Source organism: Canis lupus, chromosome 33 (genome assembly GCF_011100685.1).
Source record: "Canis lupus familiaris isolate Mischka breed German Shepherd chromosome 33, alternate assembly UU_Cfam_GSD_1.0, whole genome shotgun sequence".
NCBI classification, from domain to species: domain Eukaryota; kingdom Metazoa; phylum Chordata; class Mammalia; order Carnivora; family Canidae; genus Canis; species Canis lupus.
Window position 1 is genome coordinate 3,757,044 of NC_049254.1, and position 5,416 is coordinate 3,762,459.

Below are 5,416 nucleotides of genomic sequence, written 5' to 3' on the forward strand. Positions count from 1 at the left end.
TTAAAGCATTCAACACTTTGTAATTGTAATTAGGGGCACAGAGAATTAATATGAAGGTAGCATTCAACAGGGTAGCTGATCTTGACCGTGTGCCAGAATTGTGGTTAACATAGTGAAATAGAATTTTCTCAGGCCATTTTGTCAGTATTTTTCAAACCCTGGGTTGTGACCCTGTGTCAGCACAGAGTGTGCGATCACAATTTTTACATGAAATGATAGTTACTATTTGGTTAACTTTGTCTACATTTTGTGGATAGGAAATAGTGTTGAGGGATTGGGGAGACCCGAAAAGTGTGAATGTTTCCTAAGGGCTTATTTTGCTTAGGGCCACTGGATATGGATATTGATATTTTAAAAGTAGATATTATTATGATCATACTATACCTTGAAATCTACTCCATTAGCTACATTTCAACGATTTCAGCAAATATAGGCTATGTGAGATAACTTAACCTTCACTTAACGATGTCAGACCGATGCTCAGGTTCAACTTTTTTGTTTGTTTATATTAAAAATGAAAGAGAATTAGATCAGCTTATTTTGAGTTTACTATTATTTCTTGGCATCATTTTAATCATAGCATTCCGGAACCAACATTATTATCACACGCAAAGGAAAACTGCAATTATTTGAGGGTTGAGAGGATAGGGAGAAGAATACCATAGCAATCTTTTTTCTTTAAATATTTGCTTCTGCTCTGCAAGACTGAGATTCAGAAATGTCCATCTGATCTTGTTTATTACTTTTTTTCATGTAATACAAACTCTCTTCTTAATGCCCTAGCATATGAGACAAATATTATCTCTTACCTACCACCCCTGTCCCTAACACTCATAGACACACACTCTCATTCTATGGTCTATAATGTGGCCTCTGTGGTCTAATCTCACTGAAGTCTTTTTATTTTTATTTTTTTATTTTTAGGGGAAAACAAGATAGCAGTCCTCCATTACCACAAATTATATAGTCTACTATCCCACATTTGGGGAAATCATAATTTCAGCATATTCAGAGTGTAGTGGGTAAGCATCGCCCTGGGAAAACCACTTTCTTCATCATGGTATCTCCCCTGCCCGGTAAATATCATGGAATTCCTTTTATATTATATTCCTGTATCCATGTATTTGCTCAAACTATTCATTCTAGAATATCCTTTCCCCTATCTTTACTCGATGACTTCTCTGTATATATCATTGAGAAATTATTTTAATTTTCATTTAAAATATGTTGGCATGTTGAGCATCTGTGCAATACTTAGGCTTGTTAAACAATGAATAATAAGATGTGTAAGTTTACTTCAGTGACAGGTATAGGGAGTATAGTAGAAAAAGCTTTTCAAAATAAGATAGAAAAATATATTTAAATATCCTTCTAACTTTCTTCAAAATTAAACAGAAAAATATAATTAAGTGCCTCTTCTAATCCATTTAACTGCCTAAACCTATGTAATCTTGGACAAATTCCTTCATTTCTATGAAAACCATATACCCATTAGTAAATTTTAAATTGTAAAAGAGCAACTAGTAATAATTAAAGTAAAATTTTAAATTGATAAATATGCAGTTATAATTTTCAAATACATTAATTAAAATATTGCAACACTGTATCTTTCTTATACTAGCCTGAATATTCACTAGCCTGAATTTAAATATACTTCCTAAACCAGTTGAAACATAAATGGTTTGATAATAGAAATAAATGATCAAATTGAAGCCACAAAATTTGATTTTAATAATTAAGAGTAGTGACCAACATATATTTTTTAAATTAAACTCTTAGCAGAAATTTTATTCCAGTGATAAAAAGGTCTACACTTGTTTTTACCTTTTGAAGCAAAGGATATTTATTTATTTATTTACTTATTTCAAAGTGAATTAATATTTCACAGTTAAATAATCATATCTTGTTCTATATATTATATATGAAAACTTAACTCTATAAAATAATTATGACTTCACTGGAATATTATTCATGAACACTTACTATTTTTCTAAGCATTTAAGAAAAATTACACTATTTTTTGTAAATGTATTAACTCAAACCTCCAGTTGCAACTTGGGGCTTGCTGGTTAGTTCTTAAACTACCAGCAAACATACAGCAAACCATCCTAAATGCCATAATGTAGTCAGTAAATTCATTTGTATTTAATTCACGCACAGCATTTTTCTAGAATGTGGGTTCTAATTAGAAAAAATACAGATAATGAATAGTTTGTGATTATTGATTATGAAGGCATTTAGTTAAATGTGGTCTATGAAGTGCTCATTCACATTGTATACAAAAGTTCAAAGAAAGGTAACTTAGAGTCGAGAGCATAATTTTTTTTGTCACCAGTGTTTTAACTACTTCAAACTAAATTTAAAATTACTGTCTTTTAGAAAAGATTTTATCTTTTGAACAATCTAAAAACAATTAGGAAGGGTATTTCTTGGAAACTGTCTAAAGTATTTGTCTTTATGGCTTGTTGACATAAATGCCAAGAGAAATATTCTGTATTCTCTATTTATATCCTAGTGGATACCTGATTGTAATGTCTGCCAAATATTTCTGCCAAATTACAATCTTGTGAAGTTCAAGGATGTTAATTATTTTATTTGTTATTTTTGTATAATAGAAGCTATAATTTTGCATTCAGTTGAGTAGCTTCGAAGAAGACTCAAACCAACCCGTATAATTATGATTCACACACACACACACACACACACACACACAATTTATTACTAAAAAGGTATTGCTAATATCTTTTTGAGCACAGCCTCACACCTTAAAATTTTGTCTCGAATTCTTAGAAGAATGCATTTGTTATGGACAGTCACAACTGAGGAGATAGCTAATTAATATTGTTTAAGAGATGTTAGGGAAATTGTATAGGTGGTAAAGTAGCATATCCCAGGAGTATGTTAAAATATAACAAATATATCAGCTGAGACAAATGATCCACCTAATCCAGTATTCTCTATATTATGGTTACTAAAGGTATTTTAATTGTTTTATGAGCTCTAAGCTAAATGACCTTCCATGAGTATCTGTTATGGTGATCTCTATCCACAAGGCAGGACCAATGTACGTTAATGACAACTCTATGTCCAGAATGGTTGCCAAAGACACTTATTCAATGACAATCTTCTAGTTCAGAGTCTTTGACAAAAAAAAAAAAAAAAAAAAAAAAAAAGATTTAATTCTGTACAGTAGGGACTTGGTTTTAGCCAGAAATGTTGTAATTAAGTCAATGTTTTTCTTTTCTTTTCTTTTAAAAATTTTATTTATTCACTTGAGAGAGAGCATGAGAGAGAGAGGGAGACAGCAAGCAAGCATGGGGCTGGGGCGGGTGGAAGAGCAGAGGGAGGAGAAGCAGGCCCCATGCTGAACAGGGAGCCCAACTCCCAGCTCCATCCCAGAACGATCTGAGCCAAAGGCCAACACTTAAATGATTGAGCTACCCAGGTATCCCAAGCCAATGGTTTTCTTTAAATATTTCTTCCAAATTGCCATTGCTCATTACATGTTCATAAGTTTTTGTTGCTTGCAATTTTATCACAATGATTACATTTTGTTAAAAGTCTCTTATATTAGTTTGTATTTATTCATTGAATGTTTCTTTTTGAAGGCCTTAATGCCATTTTTTCCTGGTTGTTTCATTCCAATGAAATGTATATTTTTCTGTATTATAAACATGACTGAACAGAAAATGAACTATTAAGCCTTAAAGTAATGCTCTTTTGAGGAGTAAGTTTAAAGTTCCAAAAAAGACAGAAAAGTATGGATGATTCAGTGATAGATATGGTAGATAAAAGAAGGAAGGAAGGCAGGCAGGCAGGCAAAATTCATCAGAAAAATAATTGTAATTGTATCTAGGTAATGGGTAATAAAACATAATGGTGATTCTGCTTTTATTTTTCCTTTGTTATTTTTCCCAATTGGATGTCATCAGCATTTTTATAATTTGTACTTCAAACTAAATGTTACAAAACACTACTTTTTAGATATTAGCGCAAAAATAAAAAAGAAAGGGCATGTATGTATGTATCAAAATAATTTTAAAAATGACTAATATCCAACACTGTAAGGTTAAAAAATAAACTGAAGCAGTTTTATGTTTGAGTGTAGAAAAAAACAAACTACTAACTTATCTGGCATCAGACAATTCATTGTTCATATAAGGTTTTATTTTTTTTAAGGTTTTATTTCTATGAAAGAAGTAACCAACACATTTTTAGATATATATATATATTTTTAAAGAAGCCAGGGGCACCTGGGTGGCTCAGTAGGTTGAGCATCTGCCTTCAGCTCTGGGCCTGATCCTGGGATGGAGCGAGGGGTAGGGATCTCTGTCCAGTGAGGAGCCTGCTTTCTCTCTCTCTCTCGTACCCTCCCTCACCTTTGCACATGCTGTCTCTCTCACTGTGTCTCAAATAAATAAATTTTAAAAAAATAAAAAAAATAAAAAGAAGCCAGATAAATCTGAGTTCAGACACCCAGATATTAAAATAAACCCATTAAAAAGTATTTTATGATCATGACTATAAAAAAAACTTCTCTGATCCTGAGTATGGCAATTAAAAAAAATGAAAAATTGGATCAGATGGATGACTCTAATGCTCTTATCAGCTCCAGCAGTCTCATCAAAGTCACTCCCAGGATTTCTATGCTTTTAGTCTGATGGTCCAACACAGTCCTGAAAATGTCTCAAAGTAAAATTTACCAAAGAATGAAAAAGTCTGCACAGTACTATGAAAACTGATATATTCTAAGACAACTACAGATGTCACCCTGTAGGAACTGTGTACTTTGACTAAAACAAATGTTAGACTTAATGAAACAATGTCAGTATTCATGCTGCGGTAAAACCCGATGATGCTACATTGGCTGAGAGAATGATGGACATGACGCATTATTATAATATTCATTTTGATGTTAAATTTTCAGTTTAAGTCTTTAAATGAGGTCAGAGACAATTTATGCACACCCATGTTTCTCCATTCCGTCAGTCATTATCTCTCCATTTAAAATGTGGCATCCAGCATTTAATTGAGTTTCTAAAAGGGACTAATTAATCATGAAATAGGTTTTTAGCCAGGTTTTCAGGTTGAAAGTCATTTATGCCATATCTGCTTGAAAGCAAAAGATTATACCCGACTGGAAAATGAACTATGCTATTATCTCACCAGAGAATGAGGCAGTAAGGGCCATTCTCTTGAAACAGTAAGGATTCCTTCAAACATATGCTCATGATTAAAATTAGGTTCTGCTTAGCATGGAAACCGTGGATGATACATTAGCACTCGGTCCCTCATAAAACAATCCACTTCTCCTATTTAGGATTAAGGAATATTTTATTTCAGGAGATTATATTTTTATTAAGGTACATTGTTTTGATATAATTAAAGAGGTTTTATTTGTTTCTAAGTGTCCGTC

The 5,416-nt window shown here is 32.3% G+C and overlaps 1 non-coding gene across 1 annotated transcript; it reads right to left on the reverse strand.

Annotated features, from left to right (window-relative positions):
* Positions 1 to 921: 921 nt before the first annotated feature.
* LOC119867405 lies at positions 922 to 1,084 on the reverse strand. The gene has a single exon (XR_005383482.1). It is a non-coding gene; the product is annotated as a U1 spliceosomal RNA (small nuclear RNA).
* Between the last annotated feature and the right edge of the window lie 4,332 nt (positions 1,085 to 5,416).